General features: G+C 44.8%; 1 protein-coding gene and 1 long non-coding RNA gene across 8 annotated transcripts in view; one reads left to right on the top strand and one right to left on the bottom strand.

The window, feature by feature from the left end:
* Positions 1 to 23,612, bottom strand: part of ZDHHC14 (zinc finger DHHC-type containing 14) — a 271,981-nt gene that overhangs the window by 132,408 nt on the left and 115,961 nt on the right. The window contains exon 1 of one of the 7 annotated variants that reach the window (XM_029944132.1): positions 1,274 to 1,451. The exons of the other annotated variants lie outside the window; for them this stretch is intronic. The gene's annotated coding sequence lies outside the window, so the exon portion shown is untranslated. Of the gene's footprint in view, positions 1 to 1,273; positions 1,452 to 23,612 lie in introns of those variants that run through there. 7 annotated transcript variants of the gene reach the window in all.
* Positions 14,853 to 18,628, top strand: LOC115295849. The gene is made up of 3 exons (XR_003910604.1): positions 14,853 to 14,975; positions 17,803 to 17,993; positions 18,281 to 18,628. It is a non-coding gene; the product is annotated as an uncharacterized LOC115295849 (long non-coding RNA).

The raw sequence follows: 23,612 nt of genomic DNA, 5'->3' as shown, positions 1-23,612 counted from the left end.
CAAGCAGATGGCAAAGCCAGAGAGTCAAGTGGGAAAGCTGGAGAACGATACAACGGACAGACGGGGGAAAGATCAGACGGCGGCGCCTCCCCCAGGACTAAGTCGTCATTTATCCGGGGCTCCTGCCAGCCATCATCCAGCTGATCTGAGCAGTCAGTAGAATGTGCAGAGTCCAAAAGAACCGCCAAGCTCTATGCAGGATCCAGAGACGTTTCCAGAGACAAACGCCTGAGAGAGGGGTCACGTGACTGCCAAGGAAAACCACTTCACGTCTTCAGTCCTTGTGAGACCTTGTGATGTCATACTGCAGAGGTCCACCGAGCTGGCCCTTAATTCTCTAGCTTGTGCCTAAGTGCTCAGTGGCAATATTTTGTGGCTCATTCTGGACAGTTCTTGAAGTCTTTTTCTAGCAGTCATTTCCATCAGTTAGGGTTTTGCCCCTCCTTTCTTTCCTCAGTGGAATGTGTGTGCCCTGAGCAAGAGGACAGGATTTTGATGTTGGTTAAACATAGTGGCAAGCTTTGCAAAAATGCTTTGTTAAAGGGAAGAGTTATTGAATAGGACATTTGGGTTGGAACCTAGGAAAATGGGTAAACCAAACCAAGGAGTATCAATCCCTGCTGTTGTACAAATGAGCTGAGAATTCAGCCTCTCCTTATGCGTACACAAGAGGGTGCCTGGGTGGCTCAGTCCGGCTAAGTGTCTCAACTCTGGATTTTGACTCAGGATCTTGAGGGTTGTGAGACCGAGCCCCAAGTAAGGCTCTGAGCTGACAGGGCAGAATCTGCTTGGGATTCTCTATCTCCCTGTCTCTCTAACCCCACTTGCATGAGTGCGCTCTCTCTCTCTCTCTCAAAATAAATAAACTTAAAAAAAAAAAAAGAGTAGACAAGAGGAGTCGCAAGTCTGGAAGGAGGTTAGGGCTGTGAGGCAGCCAGCCCTGCCGATGGGAACCTGCCTTCAGGTCACCCAGCTGTGTGGGCTGAGGCTCCAGCAGGCTCCCAGCAATGAGAGAAGAGGCCATGCCTTGCTTTAGGCCATGGCTTAATCTAGAGTTTATGGGGTTCCCAGTCTGCTGGGAGAAGATGCATGGATTCTTTAAATGGTTCATGCCCCAGAAGTATTATGAACTACTACTTCTAGGAAGAGAAATACAGAGCCATGTAACTACACGGAAGTACATTTCTGTGGCACCAAACATGGTGTCCAAGTGCCTGAGTGTTCCCCAGCCACATTCCCTCCTCCAGTCCCTCCCCATACCCGTGGGCCTCACCATGATCCAGGAGCTAAGCTAACGTCTGCCCAGGTTTGAGGCCCCCACGTCCTTGCTTCAGCAGTTGTTCAATAATTTGGCTCTCAGCTCCGCCAGTAGGTCCGAAGAGTGGAAACAGCCTTCCCAACAAACACTTGGTGCGTATGTCTTAGTCCAGTGGAAGATGCGTTCACCGATTCTGAAGTAGGGAGGAGGAAAGGGGGCCATTTCAAGACTGGTGATGATGTGGGAGCAGGTAGCGAAGCCCCTTCCTCATTCATGAAGCCGAGGGTGGGCCAGACTCCTAAATGATAAAATACCTCCTCTGTGAAGAAGAAAAATAGCCCAGAGTAAATGCCAGAGTGTGAAGATACTGGAAGAGACTGCGGAGGGTACCACCTTATTCCTAGCCTTATCTGGAGTCTGAGAACTTCCCTCCGGCAAGACCAAGAAGACTGACAGGTAAGACAAGAACCTGACTCACTTCCACACCAGAATCTGGGGAGTGGGTCCAGCGGGCCACCTGACAAGTTCCGTGGTATGTGGCGAGGCCATAGGCACTGGACTCAAACCAACTGGCTCCAATTCTTAGACCTGGCACTTACTCTATGAACTTGAAGAAGTTACTTATTCTTGGTGAGTTTTAGTTTCCCTGGGTTTTGAGTTGGAATAACGGTCAGTTATAGGTAATGACAGTCCCACTGTAGTGCTCGTTTGAGAACGGATGAGTTAATATTTGGAAGACCTTTAGCAAAGTCTCTGAGTATACATTCAGTACTCCCTAAATATTATTCCTTTCCTCCTACAAGAGCTAGTCCTGCACTTGTGGGATTTCTGGTACTTTTCCACCTTCTCTGTTGTTGCTTGTTTCAGTTGAGTTCCATGGCTTCTCTGCAGTTTAAAGGAAAAGCCCACGGGAGTTGTGCGTTTGTTTCAGAGATCAGTGAGTTGGGAAGAAGTTTGGCTTCAAAGCTCAGAGAGGAACTCCAGAAGAAAAGTGATTGGTGCCACTGGAAGAGAGGGTGAGTGAGCCATCTGTGAGAGAGAGGAGTGTGGTGGAGAAAGCGACAGCAGCTTGAAGCCAGTAAGTAACTGCCCCATGGGTTTAGTTGCAGGAAACGCCACGGCCCCCACAGCCACTCAGCAGCACTGGGCCTAGAGGAGGCATGACGGTCATGCCTTCTGCTGCCCTGAATCATTTTAACTAAAACACCATGGAAACAAGTCCTTTCACAGTACGGGAGGTAGCCATACTGGATGGCGCCAGTGACCCCTGCCCGCTGGTATTCAGACCCAGCTTGAGCGGAGGCTGGCCCTGATGACTTCTAGAAAATGGCAAAAGTGAGGGGTTATCACTAACACGACTAGGTTACAAAAAAGATTGCAACTTCTTGCTCACTTTCTCTTGCACTCCTTCTGGGAGGCCGTGCTGAACCGTGGATGGACAGGCTCCTGGGGCAAGGTTCGCGAAGGTGGCCTCTGGCCAATGGGCATGTGCGTGAGCTTAGACGCAGATCCTCCCCCAGTTAAGCCTTGAGATGCCTGCAGCCCCATGGGACACCCTGAGCCAGAGGACATGGCTAAGTCACCCTGGATTACTGCCCCAGACACCACAGAGAATAAATGCTTGTTGCTCCAAGCTACGGAATTCTGGGAGTAATGCTTACAGGGCAACAGCTCCCTACCGCACGCGGCTCCATCAGGCACTGGCACACTCGGAAATTACATCTGCCAAATACAATGGAATATCCTTCTTCCTAACAGAATCACTTACTGGAATAAATCCTGAACATCCTTTCTACTTGTGATGTTGACTGAGTGGCATACAGGATCGCTCTGGAGGGCAGGGAGAACTTAACAAATTAATTCGTTGGATTCGATCCCTAACTAAAGCTTGAGTTGGCGCTTCGTGATCTAATTGACTGTGTTCAAGGGGATGTGAACATTTTACACATGCAGTGACCCCCCAGATCTTACTTCTCAACATGTAAAATAAGATCTAGGGAATGACTATGGAAAGGGAAGACATATGTTTATGTACGACCACATGCCACAGAAGAGACCCTAAAAATTCAGCCACGGAGCTGGAAAACTGGTACCTAGTAAGACGTTCCAAATGAACAGAAGTGAGATTTGTGAAGTGAGCACAAATAAACCACTCGGCATCTCCTAATGGTCCTCTTAAATCCGCGTATTTACCCCCTGCATTTCGTGAATGGTGTGCTACACACTACCAAACATCTCGTTTCCCTCTGTTTTGTTTCCTAAGGAAATATTTCTACCTTTTAAACAAAATCGTAAGAGATAAATATTTATCAGTGAATCTTTGTTTTTTTAATGAGTTTAAAGAACATTCTCTCTGGAATCAGGCCATGTCAACTTGTACGCCCCTGTGGTTTGATATTTCTGTGAGAGGCATAAAAGTCAAAAGTCTTTTTGGTGGGGTCTGCACAGCTGCTGACGAGACACATGGGATCCCCCTCTTCCTGGCTCCGCCCCCCCCGCCCCCCCCTCAGTCTGTCAGAACCCACACAATGACACCGAAAGAAGAAAGAATGTCAGTGGCAATGAAGACTGAAAAGGACACCACTGGCCAAAGTCCAAGGGCTTCCATTAATATACTGTGGATACAGACGAACTGAGAAAGACATTTTAGAGCACACATCACTGGTTACATAAACCATAAAACAAAATAAAGCAGATGGCCCTCCAAGGGGCAGGGAAGGACCTTAACACAGAACAAATTAAAATGGCGTCAACCTCACTAGCAATCAAAGAAAGACAACTTGAAAATACCATATGTAGAGTCACAGTGACAAATAACCCCAAGGCTAGAGAGAGAGAGAGAGACTGGGAGAGAGAGAGACTGGGAAAGAGAGAGAGAGACTGGGAGGGGGGGGAGAGAGAGAGAGAGAGAGACTGGGAGAGAAAGGGGAAACTGTTCTCCAGCCTGCTCTTGGAAGGACAGACAGCAACGCCTCTGCCAGGCAGCAGTTTGGACACCAAGCCCCAGAGCCTGATGGGAGAAAACCTCTTCTTTTTTTTTTTAACCTGTTCTGTATGGAGAGAAGGAAGCAGGTGGGTGGAGGAAAGGAAATAGAAGCGAAGAAAAGAAAAACACAATTTAAAGTAAGTAGACTTCTATAAATCATTAGAAAATTACTTTTCAGATAATAAAAAAAGCTCTTTAAAAATGGTTTTGCTAACTTTTTTTGAGACCAGAAAAGAAATAATTTCCTTAAAATCCATACCACCAGCAAGGACACTCCTGGATTTCCTAGGCCAGTTATTTCCCTAAGATCAGAGGAAAACGGGGGGCTGGGGGTGGGGGCCAACAAGGCCCAGAAGCCAGATCTCACTCCCACTCACACATTTAATGAAAGATCTGGTGTGAAAACTAGTCTCACGTTATCAAATCCATTCCTGTTTGTGAACAGGCATTTACCAGTTTCTGGATAATGTTTGAAGTCATGTGAGATTAGGTATCAAGTCTAAACTTTATCTGATGGTGGAATTTCTCATTTTTAGTTGTGAAAGCCATTTTTGTCTGTTTGGCTTTTGACATAATATTTGCATTTATAAAGGCTGGAAGGAATGTACTGAATGGTCGGTCCAGGCACCTGAAACAAAGGCTGCATTGACTTTTCACAACAATCCTGTGGTCGGTATTGCACATGTGGAAATGGCGCCAATAAGCAACATGTCAAAGGTCATCTAAGTAGTGAGTGCAAAGGGCAAACCTAGGACTAATTCATGCCAAAGTTGAGTATCTTTGTGCAGCCAGCTTTGTGGCTTTTCAAATGCAATTTGTTACATATTCGGGCCATTTACAGCTTAATTAGGTTAATTAGGACAACCATCTCAAAGGCTGCCTCTTTATTCTGGGACTACTGGTTTCCGAAGCAAGCATTCCTCACTACGGAGGGACGGACGGACGGACGGACGGACCTGGCAGCCTGATGTGGTCAACCTTCAATGGAAGAGTCAGAGCTGCTCCAATGTGAGGGGGAGGGGAGAGGTGTGGCTGCAGATTTCAGGGTCTGCACCTTCCCTCCCCTGCTGCTTCTGATTTCCATCTTTACAGGAAGCAGACTAGCCTCTGCTTACCTCTAAGAAGTCTCTTGCTCTAAAGCTAAGGTTCAGAGTGGAAAACACAGCAGTGCCTTACTCAAGGCTGATCTTTAGAATTTTCTGAGCTATACTGCACGGTGGGCACCAAGCTAGACTACTGTAACCTCAGAGTTAGCTAAAATGCCTGACTCCAATCCATAAACCCAAACAAAAAAGATCTGACTCACTATCTGAGCTCCTGACTCTACATAGCTGGGCCCCTACTTCTCCATCTATAAATGAAGTTGGACTGGCTGTCATCCCCAGATGAGCCCTTCAGCTCAACATTCCATGGTTTGAAATATATATCTGCATGTACATTTTGTCTTTTTTTAATGTATATTTATTGTTGAGAGAGAGAGAAAGAGAGAGAGACAGAGTGCGAGTGGAGGAGATTCAGAGAGAAAGAGAGAGAGAAACAGAATCTGAAGCAGGCTCCAGACTCTGAGCTGTCAGCATAGAGCTCGATGCGGGGCTCAAACCCCAGACCCACAAGATCATGCCCTGAGTTCAAGTCGGATGCTTAACCGGATGAGCCACCCAGGTGCCCGATTTTGTCTTACTCTCTTCCACTGATTCACAGACATATTGGCAAACGGAATGCAAGTACATTTTATGTAGATTTGAATTTATGTGAATTTGAAATACTAAAGTTATAGAAATATTAATAAAGCTTCATTTTAGATGCAAACATCTAAATTAAAAAATTAATCAAGAACCAGATCATTTCATAGGGCACCTGGGTGGCTCAGTCAGTGAAGTATCCGACTTCGGCTCAGGTCATGATCTCACAGTTCATGAGTTCAAGCCTTGCGTTGGTCTCTGTGCTGACAGCTCGGAGCCTGGAGCCTGCTTCAGATCATGTGTCTCCCTCTCTCTTTGCCCCTCCCCTGCTTGTGTTCTCTCTCTCTCTCTCTCTCTCTCTCTGTCTCTCAAAAATAAATGAACATTAAAAAAAAATTAAAGAACAAGATCGTTTCCAAGTTGGCAGGAAGTGAATGGTCAACGATGTTACACTATTGTCCTAATTCTCTTAAGAACCAATATTCAGAACGACTGTCTCAGGTAAATGGAAACACCAGGTGTCCCCTTTGTACCAGCTTCCTAATGGCCAACACCTTCCTTTCATGTCTCAGAACACATGGAAGTGATTTTAGTGAGTATTGTGTTGCCATTTAAATATATACTGCTATTATAATTTAGAACCTTTTAAAATCATCCTATAGAAATGTCATTTACACAATCACTAAGAGATTGATGTTGGAAAAACACTAGAAATTTAATCATTTAGGCAAGCAAGTTAGAGATAGTAAAACACTATTATTATGTGTGTATTATTATGCTATTCAAACATTTTGCTCAAAACAAGCAAAAATATCCTTTAAGGGTTGTAGGTTTATGTCGTTGAAGATCACATCTGCCTTCCTATACACTTATATCCATGGAAAAACTAGTCTCAAATTATGTGAGTTAAAAAAATTTTTTTTATGTTTATTTAATTTTGAGAGAGAGAGAAAGAATAGGGGAGGGGCAGAGAGAGAGGGAGACACAAAATCCGAAGCAGGATCCAGGCTCTGAGCTGTCAGCACAGAGCCTGACGCAGGGCTCAAACTAACGGACGCGAGATCATGACCTGAGCCGAAGCCGGTCACTTAAACGACTGGGCCACCAGGCGCCCCTCAAATTATTTGAGTTTTAAATCATATGAGCTCTTCTGGAACTTGTTCCTTGCATAAACTATCAGGTCATCTCTAACTAGATATGTTCCAGAAGAACGTCAATGCCATGACAGCTGGGGAAGAAAGACCTAGAAGCATGGACAGCCAAAGCGCACATGGCAGGAATCCAGGGGGAATGACAGCTGAGCCTTCCTGCAGGCTCCTCCGTCCAGTCAGGATGGGGAAGGGACTCTCAAGGGCCACCGCTCCAGGCCAGGACACGGCTGGGATGGAAAGGGAAACCCACCTGGCCAGAGTTCTGCAAAGATCACACACTTCAATTAGACTCAACACTTCAGACCTGGAAGTGACCTTGGAAGTCATCTCTTGTCCTGCAAATGCCCTGCCCTTCCCCTTGACGTGGCCCAAGTGCCACTCACTGCAAGAAATCCTTTCTGAACGACACTCCCATTTCTTAGTGCCACCTCGGTGCCACCACAGCACCCCAGACAACCATTCACTTTCTGCTGCTCTCTAATTGCTGGTTTGGTTATTCTTCTTTCTCAACAGGACACCATGTTCCTTGGGGGCAGTGACCAGTCGGTCAGCTTTTTATTCCCAGGACCTAGGAGAGCGACAGGCTCCAGTGGGCATTCTTAGCTGACTGTCTGGTGAAGCAAAGCAGCTGAACCCTTTCCTTTCACAGGGGAAGAGCAGAGGGGGAAGGGGCTTGCCCAGGGACACTCAGCTCCTGAGGGCCAGAGCTGAGACTGGGACTCAAGTCACCTGCCTCCAAGGCCTTTACCCGCTGGCCACTGCAACATGGGTGGTTGTGAACCGTCAGTGGGCAGTTTACACTGCTTCCAGAATCTGTGTAAAGACAGTTATGCTTCTAGACCAACCAAGCCTGTGCCTTTTAGAAAATTATCTCACTGATAATAGGAATAGTCGGAGAGGTAGGGGGCAGGTTTGAAGAACTGTGGCAGCTGGTTGGCCAGCCAACGTCACACACCGAAGTGGGCTCTCGGCGACTGAGATGATTTGAATTCCTTTTACGTCCTCTGTGAGCTGTAACTCATTCCTAATTCGACCTTCGCCAGCTGGACTCCACAGGCACCGGTCCCAGCAACCATGAGTTTCAGGGTGTCTGTCAAACACCACCCCCCATCTCCCTGCCACCCTGAGAAGCCTGATGGCCACAAACATGGCCCTTTGAGGCTGTAACTGACTCATTAGGAACCACTTGCTTGTGTCTTGAGTCCCAAATGTAGCTAGTGGCGAACATCAGTGGCTTGAGGAAGATTCTAGCAAGTGCTAGCAAGCGTCAATCCCTTAACACTGAAGCACGACTAGACTCAGGGCGGCCAGAGATTAAAAAAAAACTCACCAAAAACAAAAGGAAAGAAAAGCAATGGCAGGTGGGTGGTCCTGGTCCCACCAGGCCTTCCACGCAGAGAACAGAGCCTCAAGTCCAGGAAAATAAACAGCTGCAGGCAGCCTGCTGTGTGGAAAGAAACTAACAGTGTCTCTGCCGCTCCGGGCCTCCTGCCAGACTGTGTCCCCAGCCGTGAGTGCTTGGGAATGTGCACAGACACATGTGTGCACACACACACATGTCACACATGCACGTGCACTTATGCGTGTTCACATGAATCCACAGAAGTGCATACACATAATATACACATATGCCCGCACATATACACGTGCACACACACATACACACACAGCCTTTTAAATGGTCCACAGGCAATCCTATGATGACTTTCCCAGCTGACCCTTTCTTAGTTACCAGCTCAAACTGTGGCCAATGTGGGGCTTTGATAAAGAACACAGGTGTTGCCTACAGCAACACGTTAAGTAGTGTTTAAGTGACGACATTATCTTCTTGAAAAATAAAAAAGGAAAACCAAATTCTGACACTGCTTCTGAAATGTATTAAGTGCCAAGACCATCAGCATCATCAGCCATGTGGACACAAAGGATCGGTATGAAATAGGGCAGATGCCTTCTGATGGGACCCTGTTCAGGTCTGAACCCTGATGCCTCAGCTCAGAATTAGATGCCATGAGTTTGGGTTTGGGTGTATTACAGAAGTGCTCAGATGCACCATGTGGCTGACTGCTCAGGAGATACTTGAGGGTGGACGGGTCTTTGGGGCACACCCTCCCCAAACACAGTGCATAGCAAGCAGCCAATCCCACTGGGAAAGTCAGCTCCTCACCTCTGGGAACAGTTTGTGGCTCACAACGCCTGAGGAAGGTTTCGGTGGAGCAGTGCTCAAGGCAACGAAGATCTCTACGGGCGTGAAGTTCACTTCGGTGTTACCGTCAGATGCCTGGGATGCCTGCCTCCTGGGTGCCAACAATCCCGTGACCCTGCCCTCAGAACTCTCAGTACTCACTCACTACATTGCTAGAACTTTCCAAAAAGAAAAAGAAACCGTGCTGCTGCCTGCCCGCCCCCCCAGCACTGCCGTGTTGGGGAGCGTGTGTACTATAGATTGGCTGAGTACAGCGGGCACAGGTAGGTGACAGGTGACGCTGGAGTGGTCACATATTATTAACTTAATGCATCTCATTGGTCCTCGTGACAATCACACCCCCACAAAGGACTACGGAGGGTCCCCATCTTACCAGTCCTTCAATTCTCTTGTTTGATTGCATCTCAGACTTGACCTTCTCTCTCCTTAATTTGTCCCTCCTTGCACAATTTCACATTGCACTGAGACCCAGTATTTTAGTTTCCAGCCGCTCATCACAAAATTCATTCAACTAACAAAGATGGATTACTTATGATACGGGTTTCCAGTCTGGCTGGGGAAGATCGGCCCGCTCTCCCAATGGCATCATGGTGTGGCAGAAAGGGCACACGGGGTCCTATAACCAGTCCAGGGAGTGACAACAGCACACCCCAGAACTCTGAGAGAAAACTATCTAAAGAGAGCAAACTTAGAGAGAGTCAAGATATAGCCAATTCACTCTAACGACGCATACAAGACGTTCATATCAATGCTATGGATAATAGCACCAAACTGAAAACAACTCAAATGTCCATCATGAGTAGAATGTACTAATAAATTGTATATTGTTATAATGGAATATTATACAGCAAAGATAGCAACACACTATTTGCACATAACACAGACATGGCTTACAAACATAAGGTTGAGTAAAAAGTGCACAGTGAGTTTCATTTCTAGAAAGCTCAAAAACAAACAAGGTTAAACCCATGACGTTAGAAGACAGCAGTTCCTCTAGACGGGATAGTGGCTTAAAGAGGGCTTGTGAGGTGTGGGCTGTGCTTGACTTCTTGCTCTGAGTGTGGGCTCCGTGACTCCAATAACTTTGTGAAAATTTACCAACTTTGGGAAAATTTATACATTTTTCTGTATGTATAGTATATATCAATAAAATATTTACATGCATATGTAAATATGTGTGTGTGAGTGTGTGTGTGTGTGTGTGTGTGTGTATGTGTGCAGTTGGTGCTAGTAGGCAGCTCTGGAGGTGACATGAGAGATGTCTGAAAACGTGCAGCTAAAGAAACTTGGGATGCTCCCAGTTCATCGTGCAGGATCCGGCATAGGGTCAGAAAAGAAGGTCTGAATGTGATTATAATCATGTAAGTCACAATGCAGTCACTTACCCTGTGCTCCCCCCTCAAAAGATAGTGAAAAAGATTTGGCGAGAGAGAAGTCTGTCTGTCTGTCCTGACCATCCTTCAGAGAGGCGCTCTGTCAAGAAGGCAGGAACATCCTCAGTTGTGGGTGATTCATCAGGCCTTGTCACCCTCAAATGACATGTCATTTAAGGCCCTTTCTCCCATCATCCTCTAGTTCTCCACTCATCAACAACCTTCCAACCACAATCCAATTTCTCTAGACCAGGACACGCTGGAGGGGCAACAAGAATATTCCGATTGCTATAAAAGGGCTGCACTAAATCAACTGGATCCTTTTGATACTACAGACACTGCAAGGCCTCTGCTGGAGACACTTCTGAAAACTCTGGGACAACACTGAGCCCCAGCACCTGCCCAGTCAAGAACCAGAACTTGAGCTGTGGGGTTATTCACAGAGCACGGCTCCCCGAACCACGGCCACAGCCTCTCTCGTGTTCTCGGAAGGGGCCACTCAGGTGCGTTTTCAGTGCCTGTATCACAGGCGGCCACTTCACACGCATGTGCAAGAAGAGAGGCTGGTCGGCCTCCCTGGGGTCAAGACGAGCAAGACTTTCCAGTGGTCAAGTGGCTTCCGGGCTCAGTCAGAGTCAGGGGTCTGTCCCTTGTCTCAGGGGCTCCTTTGGGTTGTGTGACAAGTGTCATAGCTTGCTCCTCTCTGTCCCACTGCCTACTAATAAACACTGAAACTAAAGTACAGTAGAGTCCCTTTATCTGCGAGGGGACACCTTCTAGGACCCCCCCCAGGGGATGCCTGAAACTGTGGACAGTCCTGAACCCAGCATAGACTATGTTCTCCCCTACACACGCCTATGACAAAGTTTAATTTATAAACTGGGCACTGTAAGAGACTAACAACAGTACTAAAGTAGAATAATCATAACAATATACAGTAATAGATGATATGTGAATGTGGTCTCTCAAAATATCTTACTGTCCTGTTTTCTCCTTACGCTCATGACAGCAGATGTCACCATGCCCGCACGATGACGTGAAGGGAGGCGACTGATGCAGGCGTCGTGACGTAGCGTCAGGCTGTGTTGACCTGCCAGCCTGCTGATGGTCCTTCTGACGATCATCTGTGTTCTGAACCCCAGGTGACTGCGAGTTAACTGAAACCGGAGATAACGGAGCGACTACTGAATACACTGAGGATCCTGGGGACCCTTTCCGATCTGACTTCTTGGTGAGACCTGAATACTAAACCACCACAGTCTCACTGGGGATATGTTTTGCTATCCTTATCAGAGGATGTTTGGTCCCCGCCAGCAGAGTCTTCCATCTCTGCTCCTTCATCGGAAGCCTGGAGTCTGGAGGCCACAGGGGAACATCCGGGGTCTGCTCTGGGCACAGCCAACTGAGGACAAGTTAGAATGACAACAGAGGTGGAGAGAGGAAAACTCATGTCATACCAGACTTCTGGATGTAGAAATGGAAATCCCTCCAGGACGTGGCAGGAGCACACCCTTGCACACGGGCAGGGATCCCACGTTGCACCTTGAGAACAGGGGGTGGTGGGGGAGGTGGGGGGGGAGGCAGCGGCAGGCAGTGCTTGGCCGTGAGCTTGCTGGTTTGCTCGTGCCAAAAGGAGCTGGTGAGCCCTGAATGTATACCCATTTGCCTTCAACATGTCTTTTTTTTTTTTTAAATCTGTGAAGGTACGTTTTTCACACTTGTTCATGAAAACCCCACTAACTTTGTTACTATAACAGAACCAACTGCAGGGAAGTCAGGCTGACCTGTGGGAGCGATGGGCCACTGGCTGGGAGAAAGGGTCAGGACTGGGTACTGGGAGGAGCATGGTGGTCCCAAGACCTCTAACAGAAGTGAGACCCTGGGCATGTCACTCCTCCTTTCTTGCTCAACCACAAAATGAGGGACTGGAAATCAACATTTGCTAGGTTGCCTTCAAGATCCACAATGAGTGGGTAAGGAGCCTCATTTTCAGATCAGAAAAGGCCTGGATTCTGATGGCTAGTTCCATCACTAGCTGTGTGACTCAGGTAAGTTACCCCACCTCTCTGAACCTCTGTAATCTTAATTTGTAAAACAAAAGTAATAATCGACATATAATAACAACAACCATAAATAATGATGATATGGCATATAATATATAAATCCAACAACAATAGTAATGTAAATGAAGTAAATGGATATGCAGCATTTTGTCAAGTGCCCCTTACAGTGTGAATAATAATCAGCAAAAGGTAAAAAGAGCCACGAGTCTGTGTTTCCCTGACGGAATCCCCAGTGAGCAGCAATAACAAGTTTAGGTAAGGGTGTGAAATGTTCGGAAACAACTGAATTACATCAGACCAGACCCTGACTCTTGAAATGACCAGCGCTGGCTTCACTGGCAAATATGGGAGGCTTACCCCCACGTCACAGCGGGGAAACATCTTGTCTATAGGCACATCAGTGACAACTCCTGAGGTTTTAGTGCACATTTATGGAAGCCAATAACAGTAAGAGAGGAGAATGGTGCTGAATAGTCAATTTTGTTTACATCTTACGGAGAACAGCGAGCTATTAAGAGCAATCTGTGCTTAAGAGCAAGAGGTAACCAACCAGCTGGCACCGTCTCTGCTGGCGTCCTCAGCTAAACAATGTCCTTAAGAATAACAGCACTGACTCTACTTTATCTAGAAGTGGATGCTGCACTTAATGAAGTACCGCAGAAACCATTTTAGGACATTGATATGAGAGGTACACACGTGTCTAGTTCAGGATTACCCAATACTAGGATCTTGTTTCTTTTCTGGGGTCTTTTGAACTTCCTGTCATTGACAATGAAATAACTAACTGCATACAAAGGCAGCAACACAGGTTTTTCCTGATGTTACAGGAAAAATATTTACCTGGACTATGCAAAATGTTTCATTCCTTGCTAAGGATGAGAAAAACACTTTAATAATGGTTAGTGTAGCCAAATCCAAAATTTCTGATGAGTGTAGAAATTAGAAAAATACAAATACTCAAAAACAGATAATGTTTTGATCTGTTCCAAAAAGCTCTCCCACTTCTAAATAAGCAATTTATTTGGTACTGCTCTCTTTCCCCAAAGAAGCTTATGTACATCCATGCTTGGGCATGTTAGGAAGAGCAGGATGTGGTCTACGGCGTGCCGACATATTGCACTGACCTCGAAAGACAGATCCCAAAAATCCTCAGGGAGGAAATGACCAGATCAGGAGCAGACATGCTGGCATTCAAGAGGCACACGCAGCTGTGAGCTGTGGCGAGGGCTGTGGGGTGGGCAAGGTGGGCTGGCAGGGAGCCCACCCGAGACAGCTGGTGGCTGGGGGGCCCTGCCTCAGGACGACTGCATGAAAACCCTGTCCATGCTTACCTGCATTGTGACTTCAGTCCTTAACTGTTTGAGTCTCCTCAACTCTGAGGCAATAACCCGACCTACTGCAGGAGGGAGCTGTGTATTCGTGTGCGTGGATTATTTAACACATAGGATGCCCTTGAGATAGTGCCCATCACTCTCTTACTCAGGTCGGTTATTATCACCTTCTGAAATGCTCCAGTTCATCACTTCCCAATCTAGGGCATGCGGTCTATGTACCTGTTTCTGATAAATGAAGACTAAAAGGCACAACTGACACCTTCGCTACAGGCTTTCGTGATCCAGTCAACAGCACAAGCTTGGTAAATATTGCTTTCTTATGCCTCTGTGCTAGGTGCTACGCTAAACACACACACACACACACACACACACACACACACACACACGAGTCCTCTAGAAATTCACAGTATGAAGAGAAATTATAACACTCAGGGATGCCTGGGTGGCTCAGACAGTAAAGTGTCCAACTTTGGCTCAGGTCATGATCTCACAGTTCATGGGTTCAAGCCCCGCATCGGGCTCTGTGCTGACAGCTAGCTCAGAGCCTGGAGCCTGCTTGCCCCTCCCCCACTCACGTTTGCTGTCTCTCTCTCTCTCTCTCTCAAAAATAAATAAACATTTTTTTAAAAATTTAAAAATAGAAGCGATAACACTCAGAACATGCATGAAGCCAACATGGAAATGAAATATTCCGAGCAGTGACAATGTCCACAAAGTCCCTCCTCAGGTGTCTCACCGCCTCTACCACACTCCGCACAGCCTCTCCGCCCTGCGCACAGTGGCTAGCTGTATTTCACAGACGATGACACCAGGAAGCAGCTAAGCTGAGACGAGTACTGGCGCAGGGTGATTCGTCTTCCAGCTTCACACCTGGAAATCCTTTCTGATCCAGCAATGCGGGAACCAGCATCCTGGGAAACACGAGGTAAGTAATCCAGGCCCTTTGCCCCCAGTGTGGCTCTGGAACTCACACAAAAAATATCTAAACTTCAGAAACAGATTCCGTTCAGTGGCGCCTGGGTAGCTCAGTTCGTTAAGGGACCAACTCTTGATTTTAGCTCAGGTCTTGATCTCATGGTTTGTGAGTTCGAGCCCCGCATCAGGCTCTTCACCAGCAGCACAGAGCCTGCTTGGGGTTCTTTCTCTCTCTCTCTCTCTCTCTCTCTCTGTGTCTCTCCCCCACTCATGCTTGTGTTCTTGCTCTCTCTCAAAATAAAGATATAAACTTAAAAAAAAAGAAAGAAGCAGATTTAGACAACTCTGCATTAAGAGGTAAGAGGCCTTGGTGCTGCTGTAGAGACGTGGTGGCGAAGGTGGAATCAGGAACAGTAACTTTCCATGATTTTACTTCTAAAGCACAGAAGTAAATTTTGATGAAAAAAATTTATATTATTTGTATCATTTTTTGAAATACAAAAAAGAGAGAAAGTTTTAAAGGAAATGGCAAAACATGGGCAGCAAGCAGCTGCTGGGTGTGATGGCCAAAGCCGGTGAAGTGTCAGGTCTGGTGACCAGGTCTGGCCCACAGACGGACGGGGCCTCCTGGCGAAGCGCGGCCTCACACGGCCGATGAGAAGCGCGCGGGCAGGCCAGCCCTGTCCACGCAGGCCCAGCATCCCCGGAAGCCCTGGCGCCTCACTCACCGGGCCTCCTGGGAGACCCACGTGAACAACTCCATTTGCTTCTCCTCTTGCAGAATGCAAAGATCCCTGGGAATGGCAAACTTTGGAAGGCAGGTGCAGAATGAAAAATCAGGAACAGGACTACAAAAGAATAGTCCAGAAAGTTCTAGCTTGTCATCGCTAAGTTTACTATCATATGCGTGGTTTGGGAAGAGGTGCCTGGAACATAATTAATATAACCGAGAAATGATGTAGAGAATACAGAGGTCTGCATTATCTGAAGCACAAATAACAGTGCGAGCAAGAGGGCAGGCGTCATTAGCCTCTGCTGACTCCAGGAGGGGTGGGGAGGGCACGTGGGTCTTTACAAAGGACACTGGATCTGAAAGAGGCATCAGAAATCATTTAGTTCATTCCTTTTCCTGTTACTAAAGGAGAAACAGAAAGAGGTTGACAAAGTCACAATTGTTCAATGTAGTCACTGGGGGGTTAGGGAGGGACTTGAACACTCAGCTCCGTCTGTCTTTACATTTTGAGTGAGACACGGAAAGCATCTAGTGGGAGGATTAAAAGGTCGTGCTGAATCAAGTGAATGACACCAGAAGTCCCACCTTCACCAGAAATGGAACGTGTTATTTAACCATTGAGAGAGTCTATTACAGGCTCAGTTGGCAAAAGCCCTTAACCACCGGAGCTACGAGTGTTCCCCAGCTATGCGTCAAGGCTCAGGGGGGAATTTAACCAGAAGCGGAAACTACCAAAAGGTGTGCCATCTACACTAAAGCTCATCAGCCTTATTTCTAAGCGAAACAAGCCCTCATCTTGAGCTTCAACCTCATTTGCTCAGCGTTTCACCACCTGGCTGCACTCTGCGTTCCCTCTATCAATTCTCTTGGTTGTGTGCTCCTCTACCAAATCACTCATTAAAAATATACTATGAGGCAAACGTTGACTGATCACTACAGAAATGGAAAGCTTACACCTCTACATACACATAAAAGCTCATTCAATTCCTACTTCTTTATCTATTTATTATTTCTGATGGTTGTCTCCCTACACATGAGTAAATATTTTCCTCTCCAGAAAGAGTCGATCAGAGACTCTTTCAAGGTCTAAATAGATTCCAGCCACTGGCTCCCCCAACCACATGATGATATGTTCCCTGATGGGATATTAATTAATCCATCAGAAATGGCTTCCTTCCTCATATAAGAATCCTGTTACTTTATCACCCACTGGAAATAAGTCATATTTACTAAGAGCTCAGTGAGCCTATACTTTAAAAATTATTATGCAGTCTTTGATATGGATGATGGTGGATAGACAGGAGGTTATTAAGCCCCAAAGAAAACAAACACCCCCCAATCCTACCACCCAACTCAAGATTAGATCTCATTACCAATTAGCACTGGAGTCAACCTGGTACTCTTCCTGGGTCCCACCTTCCAAACTACCACTCCCTGGATAACCACCCTTGCTTTTAAACATAGTTTTACCACATGTGGATGTATCCTAACAATATATTGCTTACACATACTTGCTGCTGAGTTTTATAAACATGGTATTTTACTGTATATAGTCTTTGGGAACTCACTTTTTTAAACAACGTTAAAATTTTTAAGATGCAGCCATGTGACTGCTCATGGCTGTATTTTCTTCATTTTTCCACTTCTGTTTGGCAGTCCATTGTGTGAATGCACCACAGTACATTTATTTGTTCTCCTGTTCTGAGACATTTAGATAACCATCCAGTTTTTTGTTATTATGAATATTACTATCTAGAACATTCTCAAACATGTCTCTTGACAAAATTGTAAAATATATGTTTTTGTTAAGTCAAAGGGTATATGCATGTTCTGCTTTAGAAAACCAACTTTTTATCCAAAGCAGTGACACCAAATGACACTGCCACTAGCAGCACCTGTGAGGTCCTGTTTTCACATGCACATCACCGCTGACACTTTGTATTGTCAAAGTTCGTGATCCTTGCCAATTTAGTGGAAGTAGAATAGTATGTCACTGTGATTCGAATTTACATTTCCCTGATTACTAATGAGGCTGAGCATGTTTTCATGTTTTCAGATTGTCTACCACCTGGCTTCTAATAATTTTAGGCAATTCATTTTGTAGCACTGCGCATCAAACTATTCGTCACCCCCAAATCCTGGCTAGGAGGATGGAAAATAAGACACACATGTCCTACAAAACACTGGTGGCTCTGAGACCTGTGTAATGGATATTACCCTTGACTCTGCAATTATTAAACTCCATCCATACTAAATAACAGCCTGTGGCTTGGAGACTTCAGCTCAGCTTAAAAGGTAGGCATGCAGGGGGGACTGGGTGGCTCATGGGTTAAGCATGTGACTCTTGGTTTCAGTTCAGGTCATGATCTCATGGTTTTGTATGTTCAAGCTCCACATAGGTCTTTGTGTTGGTAGTGCGCAGCCTGCTTGAGATTCTCTCTCTCTCTCTCTCTCTCTCTCTCTCTCTCTGCCCCTCCTTCACTTGCAATGTGTCTTTCTTAAAATAAATAGATAAAGTTAAAAAATATATTGAAGAAACAAAAGGTAGGCATGCATGATCTAAGGGAATCCTCTCCTGCCAGTAAGTGGTTCAGGAATGGAAGCACGAACCACACCTGTCTAAAGAGATATAAGAGAGGACCACTGGAGGCTTCTGGGAAAAGTCCCCTATTCTTACAAGCAGCAACAGGAAGCCAGGATATGTCTGACTCTAGATGATCCTAAAGAGGACGCAGACGGGTCCACATGCAGCAGTCATCCGGAGTCAAGGAGAACAATCACAGAATGAAGTTGTCATTGTGAAAGGCAGAGCAGACAGATGGAAACAACCCAGGTTACTGATCACACTGCTCACCTGTTAGATGAACCAACACTGATCCACTCTGTCTCAGGGTGCCAATTTATGTCAACCAATAAATTTCCTTATTGTTTCAACCAATTTGCACCTGGCTTTCTGTTACTTCAACCAAAAGCATCCTGATCGAGGTTATGTGGTTGGTTATGTGGCTTAAAAACCAAGTAAAACAACAAAAAACTATACGCGTGAATAGCATCCCTGACACTTGCAGAGGGGTTGGCCAACAGCAGGAAGTGAAGCTTCCAGACGAACCTTCCATGCTGGAGGAGGGGTGAGTGGTAAGGGGCAGGAAGTCTGGCAGCACGGACAGTATGCAGAAATCTAGGTTTGGGAGCACGAGCTTTATTGCCAAGACAGGTTTTGGCACCCATGAATAGGATCATTCAGAATAGTTGCTATTAATTAAATTCCCCTCAAGGTGTCTCCTCAACGAGCTGACACATGCCCCCAAAGTGGCCCTCTGCCCCACTCTCACTCTCACATGAGCAGCCAGCTCAGAGTCTGGGTGCTCCTCCTTCTATGGCGTCTTCTTCTTACTGTTTCACATAATTGCCTTCTTAGTCTTCCCTTCTAGCCTGTACATAAGTACGTACCCTGCCGTTACACTGTCTCTGCTTGTAGCCTCCCTGCCACCGGTGTGAACACTGGCTCTGTTGTCAACTCCTGCAGGCCCTGAGACAGCCATCTCTGATCTCAATTTCTTTCTTTGTTAAAAGAGCAACATTGCAAGACTGTTGAACGGATTTCAACGCACACCACTTGGTTAATGAATGGCTGCCATTACCGTTTAGTGCTGTTGAGGAAGTATATGAACGCCCAGTATTCAGGGCGGCTAGGTGTGGTCAAAAGGTGAATTTCAGGAGCATCTGGGTGGCTCAGCCAGTTAAGCACCCAACTGGTTTTGGCTCATCAGGATCTTGTGGTTTTGTATGTTTGAGCCCTGCCCTGTGCTCTGTCTGCCCTGACAGTGTGGAGCCTGCTTGGGACTCTCTCTCTCTCTCTCTCTCTCTCTCTCTCTCTCTCTCTCTCTTTCTCTCTCACTGCCCCTCCCCCACTCATGTTGTCTCTGTCTCTCTCAAATTAAATAAATAAACTTAAAAAAAAAAAGGTGAATTTTAGCCTCAGAATCTCTTCCAGCCCAGGACATAGGGTTCAATATCCTAAGAATCTAGAAAACTCTTCTTTGGGAGAAGTAAAACATTATTATATCTTTATCAATAAAGCAGAATCTGAGCAAATTGTGTCAACTGAAGAATGACAATCTTATTCTCAAATCATAAAACCAACCATTGACACCTTGCTATAGGCAAAGCTACCAGCTCCATGAATCAGTGAAATGTTAAATTTTCATATGAGGAAATCAGTCTTGTCTTTGTTTTTCAAAATTAAAATGGTATTGACTTTAGAAATGTAGAAACACTCTGAACATGAATGCGCTTTTTTAATAAATTCATGTGTTCATAGATACAAAATAAGAGTTGACACCATTTTAATATCAAAGTTTAAATTTCAGTGTAATGAAATATACCTAATCCCAGGCTATAAATGTAATCTCAAAGAACAAGAAAACATTCAGTGATACAGCTAATTTAGAACAGAACAGATTCCTGGATAATCAATCATTCAGGAAAAGATCAAGAAATGGTTGACACACACCCCCAAATCACATTATTTTAATTTTGCACAATTTTTTACAATAATATCCTAGTTTCAATAACATAGTTGTCTCAGGAAAAAATTAGAAACCATATAGAATATGTTAAACTATTTTTTTGCAGGGGAAAAAATCTGATAAACAGCCTTAAATGAAGGAAGAAATAATAACAGAACAAAAGGAAAACAAAGAGAAAATTGAAAATGAGTCTACCCAGTGCTGAGTATTATTTCTACAAGAAAATCAGTAAAAATTTCAAATACCAACACTCAAGAGAGGAAAATACTGATTCTGTCTAGGACTCCTCTCCTGCAAAAGAAACTGTAAATTAAGCCCGATCCTTCCAATACACTAAATAATGAAGCTCATAATGAGCCCGTGATAATGGGTCTCTTTTTCCTGGAAATTGCAATTTAGTTTATTTTTCTAAGGAACATCTGCTGTGGTTTTGAAAGGTTGCTAAGGAAAGGTTTTTAAAAAGGTGATACAAAGCAAGCAACATCTTTATTCTATTCTTCACCCAAAATGCATCACATTTAAAATTTAAACTTGTATTTTAAATTATGAAAGTCATTTAAGGCTTTGATCATTCTTCACCTTTGTGAAGGGACCACAGACTCAGCTGCCATGGGTCATTCTTTCTGGGGCAATGGGTTGAGGTTGGGGTTAGCGACTGTGACCCGTGGCATCTCTAACTGGAAAACTAGAGCAGGGCTGTTCCCCTGATAACCACACCCCAAGTTCACCCATTAGCAAATCACATCATCTGTCAAGATGCTCTTCGTCCCTGTTGCTTCCTGTGTCTCCATTAAGGGCTCCAATGAGATCCACAGTTAGTCTGTCATCTGTGTCTTGCAATGACTTCTGCACTTCTCCCTTTGCCCCCATGCTCCCACAGTCCTCTCACAATACTGCTGCAAGAGTGATTATGTAACAGTGAATTCCTATTGTTCTTAGAACACAATCTAATATCCTCACTACAGTCTATGAGGCCCTGCCTGATCTGGTGCCTGGCCATCTCTCTGGTCTCATCTGCTACCACTTTCCCCCTTGTTCGATGTGCTCCAGTCACACCAAACTTCTTACCCTCCCTCAAAGATACCAATTTCACCCCACCATAGAGCCTCTGCACTAGGGGTTCCCTCTCCCTTCAATGCCCTTTGCCGGATACTCAGGAGTCTCAATGCCACATTCTGTCCATATTTCTGCTCTTCAACGCAGAAAGAGGTATCACCTCTTCAAAGATGCCTTTCCTGAATATTCCATCTAAAACAGTCTAATCTCAACACCTAGGAAAAAGCTTAACCAAAGAAGGGAAAGCCCTGTACTCTGAAAACTATAAAATGCTGATGAAAGAAACTGAAGATGACACAAACAAATGGAATGATACTTCAAGCTCATGGACGGGAAGAAATAACATTGTCAAAATGTTCACATTACCCAAAATCGATAGCTTCAATGAAATCCCTATCAAAATACCAACAAACTAGAAAAATTAATACTAAAATTTGTCTAGAAACACAGAAGACCCTAAGTAGCCAGAGCAATCCTGAGAAAGAACAAAACCAGAGGTACCACAATCCCAGATTCCAAGATCTACTACAAACCTGTAGTCATCAAAACAGTATGGTACTGGCACAAAAACAGACACACAGATCAATAGAACAGAATAGACAGTCCAGAAACAAACCCATATTATATGTCAATTAATCTATGACAAAGGAGGCAAGATTTAAAATGGGGAAAAGATAGTCTTTTCTAGGAAAACTGGACAGCTACATGCAAAAGAAACTGGACCACTTTCTAACACCATACATGAAAATAAACTCAAAATGGATTAAAGACCTACACGTAAGACCTGAAACCATTAAAATCCTGGAAGAGGGCACAGGCAATAATTTCTAATATTAGCTGTAACAACATTTTTATAGATAGGTCTCATGGGGAACTAAAGGAAAAATAAACTATTGAAACTACATAAAAAATAAAAGGCTTTTTGCACAGCAAAGGAAACCATTAAGAACACAAAAAGACAACCTACTGAGTGAGAGACTATATCTGCAAGTGACATAACCAATACGGGGTTAATACCCAAAATATATAAAGAATTTATACAACTCAACACCAAAAAGACAAACAATCTGCATAAGCAAACAAAAAGCAGGGTCAGAACTATAAATATGAGGACAAACTAATGGTTGCCAGAATGGAGGGAAGAGGGGGTTGAGCAAAATGGGTGGAGGGAAAGGGGGAACACGGGCCTCCAGTTACAGAATGAGTAAGTCACAGGAATGAAAGCAGAGCAGAAGGAATACAATGGTGTGGTAATAGCGATGTAATGGGACCGATGGTAGCTGTGCTTGCGGTGAACAGAGCATAGAGTAGATTGTCAAATCCCTAAGTTTTAGACCTGAAACCAACATAATGTTATGTGTTATTATACTCAAATTAAAAAAATAAAATAAAACCAGCATAATCGCTCCAAATCTACTGCCTTCACAAGTTTCCCCCAACAGTCAGAATTATCATGTGATATTATATAACACCTATAGTTGTTTATTTTTTTATGGGATGTTACCCCTACTAGAATGTAGGTTCATTGAAGATGGGGACTTTTTCTTGTTCATGGTGAGAACAATGCCCAGTCCTCACTAAATATTTGTTGAATGAATAAATGAATGAATATATTGGTCTCCTAAAAGTTGCAGACCTAAGAGGTACAAAATCCAAACAAATCCCTGCTTCTTAAATATTATACCATAATTATAAGCAGGTGGTCATTTGTATGCTTAGAATTATCCAAGTAGCAAAACTAGTACATCATGTGACATGGCACACAACCTTCCTGTCGCTCTCATCTCATGAGTCAGCCTCAAAGACGTCCTTGGGAAATGTCAATACCACCACCTCCTCCTAGTGAGGTAGGTCTGGACGGATGGATTAAGACCAAATGCCGCTCTATGGCAAAGGACACCACAGCAGTGCCCACACACCAAAAATGTTCCTGATGCCCTGCGGAAGCTTAGCTGTAAGAGTTTTATGAGCTGCAGAAGACAAGTGGGATTGAAACCAGAAAGGCTGTCAAAATTTTCTGTGGTTGTTGTTTTTTTCAAGTTCAGAACTGAATCTATCCTCTAACCCCAAACAAAAACAGTGTCAAACACAGTTCTACTTTACCAAAGCCATTAGGAACCCATATGAATAGAACTAATGTTAAGCATATAGGGTCAAAATCTGCTCTGTTCTCCCTGTGCAATGGCCATGAGAGTCAACGTAAAGTAAATACAGATAGAAGTGATGGGTAGCTTTCATCTCTTACTAAAGTCCCAAGACTAAAGTCTTACTACCACTTGCATCTGAATCTGCTATTTTTATTTTAACTTTTATACATGCAAAAGACATG

This window comes from Suricata suricatta, chromosome 7, assembly GCF_006229205.1.
Source record: "Suricata suricatta isolate VVHF042 chromosome 7, meerkat_22Aug2017_6uvM2_HiC, whole genome shotgun sequence".
Lineage (NCBI taxonomy): Eukaryota > Metazoa > Chordata > Mammalia > Carnivora > Herpestidae > Suricata > Suricata suricatta.
This window is presented reverse-complemented; position numbering and strand designations above follow the sequence as displayed.